We start from the raw sequence: 16635 nt of genomic DNA on the forward strand, positions 1-16635 counted from the left end.
CCACTGGGGTACTGTTTAACACCCCAGAGTGGCATTATCACCATTTGTGCCCCTCTACTATCTGCTATGGTTAAAATGTTGTCATTATGTGTATTTATTCTAGGTCCTGCAAAATGTGTATCTCTATTTCTATGCAAATATTATGTTAACTTGTAATGTGCCTGGTTCACCAGCAGATGGCAGCAATCTTGGCAGAGCTAGTTTCCCTGGAATGGAACCTTCTATCCATTCTAGCCCCCTCTCTAGAGAGGGAGGTGTTTGAGTAAGTAAATGGTCAGTCTAGAGTACCCCCTGCAAGGGGAAGGGTGTATGCAAGCCAGCAGAGCTCACCTTCAGCTCTTTTGGGCATAGAGGCCCAAGCTGCAAGTCTCACAAGCCAGGAGAAGTTCCCTGGATAAAGATAAAGGCAGACCAGACTACAGAAAGTAAAGTTCAGCAGAAAGGAAATGTTTCTATTTAATCTGCCAGCACAGCAGGGCTAAAGAGGTTCAGATGTAGCAAAACTGAATGTGTTTGCCTGCCAAAACTTATGCCAAAGCTTGCTGGTGACCAAGATAAAGTTGGACGATTGTTTTCTGATGCAAGTTTATTCAAGTAAAGCTGTTTTCAACATTAATACAAAGTCTGGACTCAATCATTTCTACAAATCCCTCAACTATTCCCCCTGTTTACACTGCTTCGAACGACAACACGTGGGATTCCAGGATATCCAGGTAGGAGCACCATGACACGTGCACAGCCACAACACCTAAAGCAGAGATCAGCAACCTTCGGCACTCCAGCTGTTGTGAAACTAAAATTCCCAGCATGCTCCATTCATTTATATGGGAGTTCTGAGAAGAGAAGAGCAAGTATGCATGCTGGGAGTTGTAGTTTCACAACAGCTGGAGTGCCGGAGGTTGCCTACCCCTGACCTAAAGGGACATTTTAGGCTACCCTTGCCCCACTCTGGCATTCCTATAACTGGGTACCACCTACCACCAACACCATCTACTTATGGGGACTCTGTTCCCTGTTTCTGAAATGCAACTGGCGTCACAACAAAACTCTTTTACTTTAAGGGACCCCTGGTAGTACAGTGTCCGTTGCACTGTGGTATGGTGATCTTGCCCTTCTTGGTCTGTGCTTTGTTGCTACAGTCCTAGTGTTCTGAGGTTTGGTGCTCTTGCCCATGACATCCTGTTGTTTTATGCTTTTGCCCCAGTGTCCTGTGGCTTGGGTCCCTCATGTTCCATGGTCAAGTCCTTGATCTTTGGTGGTTTATTCCTCCATAGTTCTGATTTGTTTTTTCTAAACGCTATAGTTTGGCCCTGTCCGAGCTTTGTGTTTGGTTTCTATGAGGAGGTTGCACTTTAGTGCACTTTCACAGAATTGGCTCCTAGTGATCACCTTAAGGTACAAGGAGCAGTCCTTCATACCATGTATTGGGAATCATTTGTATCTCAGCAGCATTATGTTTTGTTTACAGTCAAATGAGAGAAGAAGATAATTCCCTCATATCTTATAGCAAGTGCTGACTTTGCAATGGATGAGCCGCAGATCTTGCTGCTGCCCTCATCTTCACCTTGCATCCGTCTCTGCACTGGAATTCACTGAATTCACAAGAAAATCAGCAAAACCTCAGAGTCTTGTGATGGGAGCCATGTGAGTGTGAGTCAGAGAACAGCTTGTAAGTGGTGGTAGAGCGTTCTCTCTTAAAGAAACAAAGAACTTGTTGGTAAAATGAATTATTTTACTCTATCACACAGTGGCATCCTACACTTGATGGTTACAATTCACAATGAAGGTCACAGTAAGTTTGATGGTTAAAATTCATTTCAAGTAGTGCTGATAAGCTTGTTGGTTCCTCCCTCGTTACTCTTGATGGTTCAGTAGACTTGCATGTGGTAGAACTCAGTGGTAAACAGAGGATAAAACAGTACAATGTAATCGGTAGTTCACACTAGACAACTTCAGCTGCTCATACAGTAGGTCAGTATGTACAGAGACTGCTGGAACTAGAGGAAAGGGAGACATATATAACATTGCATAGAATTGCATATGAAACATACATAATGTTGTAATTAAAGAACACAATATTAATACAGTCAACTCTGGGTTATTACACATGCAACACTCGAACCACTATTTACTCAGAAGGGACACTCTCTAAAGGCCTGCTTTTATCAAAAAGAGCCCATAGGAGTAGAATTCTCTCTCTAGACCCGGCCAGTCCACAAGTTTCGAATGACATGCCACTAACAGGCCGCAGGGATGTTAACCCTCCCTTCTATAAGTGATCACAGTTTGTCTCAGTGCTGAAGCCTTTCAGAACCCAACTTTCCACAGGGTGAAGTTATCACAGAGCCCATGCGATATCACAACAGCTCCTCGCAAGAATAAAGTCTCCCACAGACCACCCAGACCTGACCTCTCCCAGGGTTGAGGATACTTTCAGTCCACACTGCTACAGTGGCAGTCTTCACAGCCTTCCCCAAACTGTTCTCTCCCAAGGCTGAAGGTACTCTTAGTCCAATAGTCTATAGTGGCAATTAGTTTCCACTGTCAGCTTACTATCTGTTCCTCAATTAAGTATTCTATGGCGTTCTACACAGTAAGGCAATGGTACGGTCAGTACTCTAGGTCCCAGCTCAAGGTAACCCCCACTGTTTTAGTATTTCCTCAGGCACATTGTCACTCACTCTGGCCTCTAGCCCACCAACTTTCTCACAGTGGACAAGCTCAAGCCTAACAGGCACATAGACCAACAATGGTTTCTCCACTCCATGTGGTCTGACCGCAATGCCCTTTGGCACTAAAACACTGTTTTATATACATTCCCTTTTGCCCCCTCCTACCAGCATTGTGGCAAAGTGCTGCACCAAAAAACACATGCCTTCAGCTGTGTTGGGTCCTTCTTGGGTCCATGCTAAAGCTAGCACCTCCTCTGATTAGCTGGCCAGAAAGCTATTGCTCCTTCTGTCATAAACTATATGGAAGCTGCTCCTGCCAATCCAAAATCATTGGTGCACAGAAAGTATAGGGCAAAATTACCTAAACGTACAACACAACATAAACATATTACATTTGCATCATATACAACAAACAGCATTACAAAACAAATAAACATTTTCTTGTAAAATGTTCAGCCCCCTTTACACTGTCACAAGCCTGGAACCATATCCACATGATGTTTCATTACACTGCTATCGGGCAATCACCACTGGACGTGTTGGCATTATGTCATTTTATTCAGAAATCTCAGGAGCAGTTTCATCATATACCTTGTAGTAACAGCAGATGTAACATTATATAGGAATAATTTGTGAATGTGAGAAGACTTGTCTGTGAGTGTTTCTGATGTTTTGCACCCCTATTAAAATTTTACATAAATACACAGGACTCTGTCAATGACCTAGAGTTTTACACAAAGCAAGAATTAAGATAAGAGGCAGAGAGATAAAACTATACCATAATATACAGAGTGCGAGGTTAACAGTTCAAGGAGTGGAGATGTTGTATAGAATCCATCACTCTGATGGCGGCTCCATGGACAGGACAGTTTCGGGCTACATGGCTTATAGTGCAGCATATGGGACACATTACATAGACATGCTGTTCTGACATTGCTCCACTCTCTGCTTTTTTTGGCAGCTTGAGATCTTCCACAGATGTTTTGGTGCTGACCCAGCTCAATGTGCTCGGCGAATCTTGATCCTGGTCCCAGTGAATTGTAATCAGCACAGTGTTGGCAACAGCACATTGAGGCCTCAGTCTGGGCAACACGTGGTCAGTCAAGGATTCATAGTGAGAAGCGAGCAACATTAGCTAGATGATTGTCACGGCCTTTGGTGTGCACTGTGACACTTATGCCACGTTTGCTGTTGCCTGTGGCAACGTTTTGCTGTTTCAGCATGCTGGGGCAGTGTCACGGCCTTTGTGGTGTGTGCCGTGACATCGTTGCCTTGCATGTTGTTGCCTGCGGCAACGTGTAGCTTTTTATGCTGGTGTGTACACTTCCCCTTTCAGTTGTTTCCTCCTCTGTCCAGTGCTGGCGGGGTTAATCACCTTGTTGGGCGTGGTCACTAGGTGCTTCATCTTACCTGTGGCTAGAGGCCAGGAGTCAGTGGTACTCCAGCCATGGTGTGTGTTGGAGTTATGCTCCTGGTCTTCATGTTCCATCTCCCAGAGTGAGGGCCTAGTGGGACATCGAGATCTCCAGCGATGTATTATCTTCCCTACATGTGTTGTATGTTTGGTGTGGGGTTATAATTTGGTGTGTTGTAATGTCTAGCCTGGTGTTCCTTGTCTGGTATGTTTGGTGATATCTTCCAGCATAGTTGCTAGACTTCCTAGCCTGTATGCAGTGCCACCTGGGGTTGCCATGCACCTTAAAGCATGGGGGTCCTGGCGGAGTCTGGTATGCTGGATACCTGTGTGAGTTGCTGGTACGGTGTCCTGTTTGGTGTTAGGGCTCCGGTATGTATTCACGGGTTCCAGTCGTGGTGGCAGCGGCAGGTAAGTGTGTCGTCTTGTTTTCTTACCTGCTGATTCTCTTGCTGCATATTGTCTTTTCCTTTCCCTGCTTCTAGGCCTTTTTAGACTCCTGTTCTTCCGTGTCCTGGAAGAACAGGGCGCCTCTCCTCAGCTCCTTTGTGAGGGATTCTCAGGGCGACTCAGGGCCTTAGGTATCCAGGGTATGAGCCCTCCTACTATCCAGGTCCGCTCATACGGTGAGGAGTTAGGGCTAGGTATAGGGTATAGGTATATGCATTAGGAGGTTGGGGGTTTTCCCCACTTCCCACCTTGACAACGATCCACCATGGGAAACATGGTCCGTAAGGTCCAGCAGTGGATCACAACGTGAGGCTACACCTGGAGCCGATCACTAGAGAGCTACAAGGGATATTGACTTTTAACCTTTTAATTCTTATTGACCTCTCCTGACCCCTGGAGCCTTAGCTAGTTCCTCTGGTGGGTTCAAGGTTCCCGACTCCAACACTGTATTCTGATCAGGGAGCATAGCTATACGGGTTGCAGAAGTTGCACTTGCAGAAGGTGTCTCTGCTTCATTCGAAGACACCAGTATTATAAATGACACATGGTTGGTGGGGCCCTATTACAGATTTTGCATTGGGGCCAAAAAGCTTCACAGAGAGATATGAACCAGATGCTGCATAACACTAATAGAGTCATATCCACTAATAAGTCAGTGATTCATAGTAGTGTCACGGTCCCTCCCATGACAGAGGTTAGGAGATCTGAGAGACTGGCTGCACGTGAGGTTATCTGACAGCCTCTCTGTTTTCACTTGTTGCAGTGTTGTTGTTGGTAATGACCACACCTCTTGTCTCAGGTGCAGCTTGTGGTCATTATGCCTTTTTTTTCTCGGTATTGAGCCCCTGTGACGGAATTCAATACCACAAAACTTTAACGCTAGTGTGAAAGTACCCTTAGACTACGCCCTAACTCTTCTGGGGACGAAAGTCAAAGAGTGGGTATAATAATTTCGTTACTTAAAGGTGACCCTCAGTCTTGGGCTTTTTCGTTGCTGACCAGGTCACAGTCTCTCTGGTCAGTAGATAAATTTTGCAGAGCTCTAGATCTTATCTATGGTGACCTAGATCGGATCTCCCTAGCCGAGACTAAGTTGCGTGGCTTACGGCAGGGAGAGCGTTCTGCGGAGACCTATTGCTCTGAATTTAGGAGATGGGCTATGGATATGGAGTGGAATGACCCAGCTCTCCGTAGTCAATTCTGTCAAGGGTTATCCGAGAGCCTGAAGGACGCATTGGCGTTTCATGAATATCCTGAGTCATTGGAAGCGGCCATGTCTCTTGCTGTATGTATTGCTAGACACCCGAGGGAGAGATCTAAGGTTCCTCACATTCAGGACGTACTATCATATGGGGTGGTGGCCTCCTCCGACACTTTGGTAGAGAGACACTTGATTTCATGTCTGGGGACGAACCAATGCAGCTGGGGGGAGCTAGCCCTGGACCTGGTGATAAGAACTTTAAGCTTAAGAAGAGACTCTGCTTTTTATGTGGAAAAGGGGGACATTTTTTTTAACATATGTCCATATGTTCAGCGTCAAGGTGAAAAAGAAAATGATTAGTCCTCATCTCACTCTTGGTGGGGAATCTGAAAATTTACTTTTGTCATTTGCCGGTAGTACCAGATTTCTCCTGTCTGCTGAGGTGGCGCTAGATTCCAAAACTGTGGGAACTGAAGTGTTTATTGACAGTGGGGCAGGGGTAAACCTAGTTGATGGTCAATTCGTCCGTATGCATGGGTTGACAACAAGTGCATTAGACAAAATTATTTTGGTGTTTGCAATTGATTCCGCTCCACTCACACAGAAAAGTTTGTCACAAATGGTGCAGGACATTTTCATCAAGAATCAATTTCGTGTGTGCTGGAGGGTCTGCCTGCTCCCTTGGTGCTAGGTTTACCATGTTTAAGCAAACATAGTCCTACCATCGATTGGCAAGCAAGACAGATTCTTGATTGGAGTGATTATTGCATAGGCAACTGTCTTAGCACGTCGCTTTCTGTTGTAACCACTAAAGTTGTACCTTTGTTTATTTCTGATTTTTCTGATGTATTCTCTGAAAGTGGAGACCAGGAGTTACCTCCACATCGGGAGTATGATTGCCCCATCAACCTTGTTCCCAGGCCTAGGTTGCCCAAGTCTCGGTTGTATAATCTTTCTGAACCCGAAAGAGCAGCCATGTGAGAATATATTACTGAGAGTTTGGCGAAAGGCATATTAGACCATCCAAATCCCCAGTGGCGGCAGGGTTCTTCTTTGTTAAGAAAAAGGACGGAACTCTTAGGCCATGTTTGGACTTCCATGAGCTTAATCGCATTACTGTCCGTGATCCTTATCCCCTTCTTTGATCCCAGATTTGTTCAATCAGATTGTCGGTGCCAAGGTGTTCTCTAAGTTGGATTTGAGGGGGGCATATGTAGTGTCCCACTAGGTAAATGTGGGCACTACACAAGGGTTAATATGATCAGTATAATTGATATGATGTGTTATGTGTATTTTCCTGTGTTATCTGGGTATCAGGCCTGTTAGGGTGTAATTCCTCCTCCTAGACATTAGAGGGAGCTAGGGAACCCCTAATATATATAGTTAGGCCCAGACAGGAAAGGGTAGGGTAATCCAGGTGGCTAGCAAGTGCAGACCAGCCAGCCTGTGGATATTGAGCCAGAGTTAGCTCAGAAGATTATTACCAGGGGAAGAGTTGCCTCCTGAGAAACCAAGTTCCCATAAGCAGAGCAGAGCCAGTATTCCAGCTAGACAAGTAAGCTGAAGGGCAGAAGTATTATACCTAAAGCAAGGATATATACCTGAGGAAGTTTGCTACCAAAGATAAAGCCAGCATTAGGGCATACGGGCCTTGGGATACAGACAGCCAGGATTTCTGAGGAATAGTGCAGCCTGGTCTGTAAGTGTTGTTTTTACCCTCTGAGTATCTTGCAAAGAACATTGTACCTGCCATTGAAGTGAAAGCCTGCTTTATACTGCTGCATTACCTGGAACTTTACAAAATACTGTACAAAGTTAACTGTTTCCAGTAAAGGAAGTTTTGGTACACCATAACAACGTGTTCCTCACTTATTACCACTATTATGTCACGGATGATGTTGCAGAAAACAAGAAGTAACAAATAAAGATCCGACTAACTTGATCCCAAACTAAGGAACACAAGGGTAAGCCCTATTAAATCCCTAGAGCTCTCCCTGGCTGCTCAGCCCATGCAAAGATCTCAATGATAGAAAGTTGCATGTCCACGTACCTTGACTGTGTGACACCTGGACACCCTATAATAGTGAGGGGACACGACAACCGGCTCCCTGCACTTAATACGGAGGGAGTCAGGGTCACCTAGAATCAAGTCAACAGGAAAACACAATACAGAAATAGACTTATCTTGAGGAACCAGCAGTAGCAACTTCAAGCAGTGAAACCAATCCAGGAAGTAGTATAAACCGCAAGGTGAGGCAGTATGGGAGGAGATATATAGGGAGGCAATCACTGCTAATAGATGACAGCTGGGAGAGGGAGAAGAGATGTCAAAGCGAAAGCAAAACAAAAGAACATCATGCAGGAGATACTGAAGAACGTCTGTCAGAACTCCTCAGAGATCTGGCGGTGACAGTACCCCTCCCTCTACGAGTGGACTCCGGACACTCAGAGCCCACCTTCTCAGGATGGGACCTATGGAATGCCCTGAGAAGACGAGTGGCCTTAATGTCCGCCACTGGAACCCACATCCTCTCCTCAGGACCATAACCCTCCCAATGAACGAGGTACTGAAGAGAACCGCGGACAATACGAGAGTCGACAATCTTAGAGACCTGAAATTCAAGATTACCATCAACCACAATCGGAGGAGGAGGCAAAGAGGAGGGTACAGTGGGTTGGACATAAGGTTTTAATAGGGACTTGTGAAAAACATTATGGATCTTCCAAGTCTGAGGAAGATCAAGACGGTAGGCAACGGGATTGATGACGGACAAGATTTTGTAAGGCCCGATAAACTTAGGACCCAACTTCCAGGAGGGAACCTTCAATTTGATATTCTTAGTAGACAACCACACCAGATCACCAACATTTAGGTCCGGACCAGGAACACGTCTCTTATCAGTCACACGCTTATATCTCTCACTCATGCTCTTTAGATTATCCTGAATCTTTTGCCAAATAGATGACAAAGACGAGGAGAATCTCTCCTCATCAGGTAAACCAGAAGCCCCCTCTCCAGAGAATGTCCCAAACTGCAGATGAAACCCATATGCACCAAAAAATTGTGACTTATCAGAGGACTCCTGACGACGGTTATTTAAAGCAAACTCAGCAAGGGAGAGAAAAGAACACCAATCCTCCTGATTCTCCGCCACAAAACAGCGCAGATATGTCTCCAGATTCTGATTGACATGCTCTGTCTGGCCATTCGACTGCGGGTGGAAAGCAGAAGAGAATGACAACCGAACCCCCAAGCGAGAACAGAAAGCCTTCCAGAATCTGGAAACAAACTGCATGCCCCTATCAGAGACTATGTCTGAAGGAATACCATGCAATTTGACAATGTGATCAATAAATGCCTGCGCCAGCGTTTTAGCATTGGGCAACCCAGGAAAAGGAATAAAATGCGCCATTTTGCTAAAACGGTCCACCACCACCAGAATCACAGTCTTCCCTGAGGAACGAGGCAGGTCCGTAATGAAATCCATGGACAGATGTGTCCAAGGACGGGAAGAAATGGGTAACGGAAGAAGAGGACGTGATGGCCGTGAATAAGGAACTTTGGCACGAGCGTACGTCTCGCAGGCTGCCACAAAACCCTCAACCGACTTACGAAGAGCCGGCCACCAGAATCTCCGAGCAATGAGATCCACTGTGGCTCTACCCCCCTGGTGCCCAGCAAGGACAGTATCGTGGTGCTCCTTAAAAACCTTGTGTCGTAAAGCAAGAGGCACAAACAACCTCTCAGGAGGACAAAGATCAGGAGCCTCTGCCTGGGCTGCCTGAACCTCTGCCTCCAATTCAGGATAAACAGCAGACACAACCACCCCTTCAGCCAAAATGGGACCCGGGTCTTCAAAGTTCCCCCCTCCCAGAAAACAACGTGACAGGGCATCCGCCTTCACATTCTTAACCCCAGGGCGGAACGTGACAACAAAATTAACCACCTCAGGACCGCCGTACGCAGGATTGCGTCTTTGCGGCGGTCCTGTTGTTCTGGGTGGACGCGCCGGTGCGTCCTCTCGCGAGACGCGAGATTTCCTGTGAACGCGCGCACACAGGCGCGCGCGTTCACAGGATCGGAAGGTAAGCGAGTGGATCTCCAGCCTGCCAGCGGCGATCGTTCGCTGGCAGGCTGGAGATGTGATTTTTTTAACCCCTAACAGGTATATTAGACGCTGTTTTGATAACAGCGTCTAATATACCTGCTACCTGGTCCTCTGGTGGTCCCCTTTGTTTGGATCGACCACCAGAGGACACAGGCAGCTCAGTAATATGTTGCACCAAGCACCACTACACTACACCCCCCCCCCCCCGTCACTTATTAACCCCTTATTAGCCCTTGATCACCCCTGATCACCCCATATAGACTCCCTGATCACCCCCCTGTCATTGATTACCCCCCTGTCATTGATCACCCCCCTGTAAGGCTCCATTCAGAGGTCCGTATGATTTTTACGGATCCACTGATAGACTGATCGGATCCGTAAAAATCATACGGACGTCTGAATGCAGCCTTACAGGGGAGTGATCAATGACTGTGGTTATCACCCCATATAGACTCCCTGATCACCCCCCTGTCATTGATTACCCCTCTGTCATTGATCACCCCCCTGTAAAGCTCCATTCAGATGTCCGCATGATTTTTACGGATCCACTGATAGACTGATCGGATCCGTAAAAATCATACGGACGTCTGAATGCAGCCTTACAGGGGAGTGATCAATGACTGTGGTTATCACCCCATATAGACTCCCTGATCACCCCCCTGTCATTGATTACCCCTCTGTCATTGATCACCCCCCTGTAAAGCTCCATTCAGATGTCCGCATGATTTTTACGGATCCACTGATAGACTGATCGGATCCGTAAAAATCATACGGACGTCTGAATGGAGCCTTACAGGGGAGTGATCAATGACTGTGGTGATCACCCCATATAGACTCCCTGATCACCCCCCTGTCATTGATTACCCCCCTGTCATTGATCACCCCCCTGTAAAGCTCCATTCAGATGTCCGCATGATTTTTACGGATCCACTGATAGACTGATCGGATCCGTAAAAATCATACGGACGTCTGAATGCAGCCTTACAGGGGAGTGATCAATGACTGTGGTGATCACCCCATATAGACTCCCTGATCACCCCCCTGTCATTGATTACCCCTCTGTCATTGATCACCCCCCTGTAAAGCTCCATTCAGATGTCCGCATGATTTTTACGGATCCACTGATAGACTGATCGGATCCGTAAAAATCATACGGACGTCTGAATGCAGCCTTACAGGGGAGTGATCAATGACTGTGGTGATCACCCCATATAGACTCCCTGATCACCCCCCTGTCATTGATCACCCCCCCTGTCATTGATCACCCCCCTGTCATTGATCCCCCCCCCCCCCCCCCCCCCTCTGTAAGGCTGCATTCAGTCTTTTTTTTGGCCCAAGTTAGCGGAATTTTTTTTTTTTTCTTACAAAGTCACATATTCCACTAACTTGTGACAAAAAATAAAATCTCACATGAACTCACCATACCCCTCACGGAATCCAAATGCGTAAAATTTTTTAGACATTTATATTCCAGACTTCTTCTCACGCTTTAGGACCCCTAGAATGCCAGGGCAGTATAAATACCCCACATGTGACCCCATTTCGGAAAGAAGACACCCCCAGGTATTCCGTGAGGGGCATATTGAGTCCATGAAAGATTGAAATTTTTGTCCCAAGTTAGCGGAACGGGAGACTTTGTGAGAAAAAAATAAAAAATATCAATTTCCGCTAACTTGTGCCAAAAAAAAAAAATTTCTATGAACTCGCCATGCCCCTCATTGAATACCTTGGGGTGTCTTCTTTCCAAAATGGGGTCACATGTGGGGTATTTATACTGCCCTGGCATTCTAGGGGCCCCAAAGCGTGAGAAGAAGTCTGGTATCCAAATGTCTAAAAATGCCCTCCTAAAAGGAATTTGGGCCCCTTTGCGCATCTAGGCTGCAAAAAAGTGTCACACATCTGGTATCGCCGTACTCAGGAGAAGTTGGGGAATGTGTTTTGGGGTGTCATTTTACATATACCCATGCTGGGTGAGATAAATATCTTGGTCAAATGCCAACTTTGTATAAAAAAATGGAAAAAGTTGTCTTTTGCCAAGATATTTCTCTCACCCAGCATGGGTATATGTAAAAAGACACCCCAAAACACATTCCCCAACGTCTCCTGAATACGGCGATACCAGATGTGTGACACTTTTTTGCAGCCTAGGTGGGCAAAGGGGCCCACATTCCAAAGAGCACCTTTCGGATTTCACTGGTCATTTACCTACTTACCACACATTAGGGCCCCTGGAAAATGCCAGGGCAGTATAACTACCCCACAAGTGACCCCATTTTGGAAAGAAGACACCCCAAGGTATTCCGTGAGGGGCATGGCGAGTTCCTAGAATTTTTTATTTTTTGTCACAAGTTAGTGGAAAATGATGATTTTTTTTTTTTTTTTCATACAAAGTCTCATATTCCACTAACTTGTGACAAAAAATAAAAACTTCCATGAACTCACTATGCCCATCAGCGAATACCCTGGGGTCTCTTCTTTCCAAAATGGGGTCACTTGTGGGGTAGTTATACTGCCCTGGCATTCTAGGGGCCCAAATGTGTGGTAAGGAGTTTGAAATCAAATTCTGTAAAAAATGACGAGTGAAATCCGAAAGGTGCTCTTTGGAATATGGGCCCCTTTGCCCACCTAGGCTGCAAAAAAGTGTCACACATCTGGTATCTCCGTACTCAGGAGAAGGTGGAGAATGTGTTTTGGGGTGTCATTTTACATATACCCATGCTGGGTGAGAGAAATATCTTGGCAAAAGACAACTTTTCCCATTTTTTTATACAAAGTTGGCATTTGACCAAGATATTTCTCTCACCCAGCATGGGTATATGTAAAAAGACACCCCAAAACACATTCCCCAACGTCTCCTGAATACGGCGATACCAGATGTGTGACACTTTTTTGCAGCCTAGGTGGGCAAAGGGGCCCACATTCCAAAGAGCACCTTTCGGATTTCACTGGTCATTTACCTACTTACCACACATTAGGGCCCCTGGAAAATGCCAGGGCAGTATAACTACCCCACAAGTGACCCCATTTTGGAAAGAAGACACCCCAAGGTATTCCGTGAGGGGCATGGCGAGTTCCTAGAATTTTTTATTTTTTGTCACAAGTTAGTGGAAAATGATGATTTTTTTTTTTTTTTTTTTTTTTTCATACAAAGTCTCATATTCCACTAACTTGTGACAAAAAATAAAAACTTCCATGAACTCACTATGCCCATCAGCGAATACCCTGGGGTCTCTTCTTTCCAAAATGGGGTCACTTGTGGGGTAGTTATACTGCCCTGGCATTCTAGGGGCCCAAATGTGTGGTAAGGAGTTTGAAATCAAATTCTGTAAAAAATGACGAGTGAAATTCGAAAGGTGCTCTTTGGAATATGGGCCCCTTTGCCCATCTAGGCTGCAAAAAAGTGTCACACATCTGGTATCTCCGTACTCAGGAGAAGGTGGGGAATGTGTTTTGGGGTGTCTTTTTACATATACCCATGCTGGGTGAGAGAAATATCTTGGCAAAAGACAACTTTTCCCATTTTTTTATACAAAGTTGGCATTTGACCAAGATATTTATCTCACCCAGCATGGGTATATGTAAAAAGACACCCCAAAACACATTCCCCAACTTCTACTGAATACGGAGATACCAGATGTGTGACACTTTTTTGCAGCCTAGGTGGGCAAAGGGGCCCACATTCCAAAGAGCACCTTTCGGATTTCACTCGTCATTTTTTACAGAATTTGATTTCAAACTCCTTACCACACATTTGGGCCCCTAGAATGCCAGGGCAGTATAACTACCCCACAAGTGACCCCATTTTGGAAAGAAGAGACCCCAAGGTATTTCGTGATGGGCATAGTGAGTTCATAGAAGTTTTTATTTTTTGTCACAAGTTAGTGGAATATGAGACTTTGTAAGAAAAAAAAAAAAAAAGAAAAAAATCATCATTTTCCGCTAACTTGTGACAAAAAATAAAAAGTTCTATGAACTCACTATGCCCATCAGCGAATACCTTAGGGTGTGTATTTTCCGAAATGGGGTCATTTGTGGGGTGTTTGTACTGTCTGGCCATTGTAGAACCTCAGGAAACATGACAGGTGCTCAGAAAGTCAGAGCTGCTTCAAAAAGCGGAAATTCACATTTTTGTACCATAGTTTGTAAACGCTATAACTTTTACCCAAACCATTTTTTTTTTACCCAAACATTTTTTTTTAATCAAAGACATGTAGAACAATAAATTTAGAGCAAAATTTATATATGGATGTCGTTTTTTTTGCAAAATTTTACAACTGAAAGTGAAAAATGTCATTTTTTTGCAAAAAAATCGTTAAATTTCGATTAATAACAAAAAAAGTAAAAATGTCAGCAGCAATGAAATACCACCAAATGAAAGCTCTATTAGTGAGAAGAAAAGGAGGTAAAATTCATTTGGGTGGTAAGTTGCATGACCGAGCAATAAACGGTGAAAGTAGTGTAGGTCAGAAGTGTAAAAAGTGGCCTGGTCTTTCAGGGTGTTTAAGCACTGGGGGCTGAGGTGGTTAAACCTTGAAAAGAACAAAGACCATCTGGCCTGTCTCGGGTTCAGACGCTTGGCTGACTCCAAGTAGGCCAGATTCCTATGGTCGGTAAACACGGTAATAGGGTGTCTGGCTCCCTCTAGCCATTCCTCAAAAGCTAGCTTGATGGCCAACAACTCCCTATCTCCCACATCGTAATTTCTCTCTGCGGAGGAGAGTTTCTTCGAGAAAAAGGCACACGGTCGCCATTTGGCAGGAGAGGGACCCTGAGACAAGACCGCACCCACACCCACCTCAGAAGAGTCCACCTCAACAATGAAGGGTAGAGAGATATCAGGTTGTACCAAGATGGGAGCGGAAGCAAAACTCTCTTTGATACTAGAAAAGGCCTTACGCGCCTCTACCGACCAGGAGGAAAAATCTACCCCCTTTCTAGTCATCTCAGTCAGTGGCTTAACAACAGAGGAATAATTCAAAATGAACTTCCTGTAATAATTGGCAAAACCTAAAAAGCGCATCAGCGCCTTCTGATTCTCAGGAAGCTCCCAATCAAGCACAGCGCGGACCTTCTCGGGGTTCATGCGAAAACCAGAAGCGGAGAGAAGAAAACCCAGAAATTGAATTTCTGGAACCGCAAACATACATTTCTCCAGTTTAGCGTACAATTTATTCTCCCGCAGAATGAGCAAGACCTGACGTAGGTGGTCCCTATGAGTTTTGAAATCAGGAGAAAAAATCAAAATGTCATCTAGATACACTAGTACAAATTTCCCCATTTAAATGATAAAAAATGCTGTTCACAAAATGTTGGAAGACGGTTGGAACATTCATCATACCAAAAGGCATAACCAAATTCTCAAAATGGCCCTCAGGGGTATTGAAGGCCGTCTTCCATTCATCCCCTTCTCTGACCCTGACCAGGTTGTATGCCTCTCTTAAATCCAACTTGGAAAAAACTTTAGCCCCAACCATCTGGTTAAACAGGTCCGGGATCAGAGGAAGCGGATAAGGGTCACGAATTGCGATACTGTTCAGCTCCCTGAAATCCAGACATGGTCTTAAAGAACCATCTTTTTTCTTAACAAAAAAGAAACCAGCGGCAATAGGTGACTTTGAGGGTCGTATGTGTCCCTTTCTCAGGCTCTCAGAGATATAAGAACGCATAGCGACCCTTTCAGGTTGGGAGAGATTGTATAAACGAGATTTAGGCAGCTTGGTGCCTGGGATGAGATTAATAGGGCAATCGTACTCCCGGTGAGGGGGCAGCTCCTGGACACCACTCTCAGAAAACACATCCGAAAATTCAGAGAGAAAAGATGGTACAGTCTTAGTAGAAACCTCTGAAAGAGACACTGTGAGGCAATTCTCTCTGCAAAAGTCACTCCAACCATTTATTTGCCTCGCTTGCCAATCAATGGTGGGGTTATGTTTAGTGAGCCAGGGTAGCCCCAACACTAGAGGAGTAGGTAACACATGACACATCCTCAACATGAGCATCAGCCACAATCAAATGGATATTGTGAACTATGCCCTTTAACGATTTTTGAGAAAGTGGAACCGAATCAATAGCAAAAACAGGTATGTCCTTTCCCAAAGTGCATACCTGGAAACCATGTGTTATAGCAAATTGATTATCAATGAGATTGACAGCTGCTCCACTATCTAAAAAAATCTCACAAACAATATTCTTGCTCTCTAGCGCCACCCTGGCAGGTAGGACAAAACGGGAACTACAAGCAAACGGAAAACCTTCAATTTCCGCATCAACCTTGCCAATAGTAACAGATGGAACGTTTTTAGGGGACTTTTTTCTTTTTTTTTTCTTTATTCCCCTCAAAAAACTCCCTGAATCTCCTAGAGGGACAAACATTTGCCAAATGATTTATACCTCCACAACAGAAACAAACCCTCCTCTGAGAGCTGAATCCTCTATTGTTAGAGGCAAGCAAACCCAGCTGCATGGGCTCCGGCTCAGAGAGGATTGAGAGAGGCTGAGGCTCCTGTGCGCTGAATGAGACCACCCCACTGTCCTTGGACTGAGTATGGCAGGAAGGAGTGATCTCTCCTCTCTCTCTAAGACGCCTGTCAATACGAACAGCCCGAGACATGGCAGACTCCAAGGAGGTAGGTCTCTCATGAGAGGCAAATGCATCTTTCAATCCCTCTGAAAGACCATGGCAAAATTGACTTCAGAGTGCAGCATCATTCCATCCAGTATCAGCTGCCCATCTCCGAAATTCTGAACAGTATATCTCTGCGAACTGTTTACCCTGGCATAAAAGACGCA

Source organism: Bufo bufo, chromosome 1, assembly GCF_905171765.1.
Source record: "Bufo bufo chromosome 1, aBufBuf1.1, whole genome shotgun sequence".
NCBI classification, from domain to species: Eukaryota; Metazoa; Chordata; class Amphibia; order Anura; family Bufonidae; genus Bufo; species Bufo bufo.